Source organism: Calidris pugnax, unplaced genomic scaffold (assembly GCF_001431845.1).
Source record: "Calidris pugnax isolate Ruff unplaced genomic scaffold, ASM143184v1 scaffold188, whole genome shotgun sequence".
In the NCBI taxonomy this organism is placed as follows: Eukaryota; Metazoa; Chordata; class Aves; order Charadriiformes; family Scolopacidae; genus Calidris; species Calidris pugnax.
This window is the reverse complement of record NW_015091257.1, coordinates 3,135,860-3,136,245: the sequence shown is the minus strand read 5'-3', so window position 1 is coordinate 3,136,245 and position 386 is coordinate 3,135,860. Positions and strand designations below refer to the sequence as shown.

Genomic DNA, 386 nt, shown 5'->3' with positions numbered 1-386 from the left:
TCAGCATGGTGCCCGGGGTTCTCCGGGAGGAGGAGGAGGAGGAGCCGGCGCCTGGCGGGGAGGGAAAGGGGCGGCAGGTTTGGGATGAGGAGGAGGAGGAGCTGGGAGGGCAGGAAGGGTGTTTCCCTGCGCCAGCTCCCGGTTGAAGTGACTCAGACAGGAAACTCCCCGCCAGGCGCGGCCCAGGGAGCGGAGCCGCCGGGCCCACCGCGACCCTCGGCGGCGGACGGGCCGGGCCGGGCCAGGCCGGGGAGAGCTAAGCAGAAGCCCCCTGAGCAAACGGACCAGGCAGACGGACAGACAAACAAACAAGACGGGACTTCTGCCCAACCGGCGGCGAACGGGTGAGCAGCGCTTCCCCGGGCCCGCAGCGGCCTGCCCGCGGG

At 71.8% G+C, this 386-nt stretch overlaps 1 protein-coding gene across 2 annotated transcripts in view; it reads left to right on the top strand.

The window, feature by feature from the left end:
* Positions 1–131: 131 nt before the first annotated feature.
* The window catches only part of CYFIP1 (cytoplasmic FMR1 interacting protein 1), an 85,552-nt gene continuing 85,297 nt past the window's right edge, over positions 132–386 (top strand). The window contains exon 1 of one of the 2 annotated variants that reach the window (XM_014960329.1): positions 132–344. The gene's annotated coding sequence lies outside the window, so the exon portion shown is untranslated. The remainder of the gene's footprint in view (positions 345–386) is intronic. The other variant, XM_014960328.1, reaches the window with a different exon arrangement.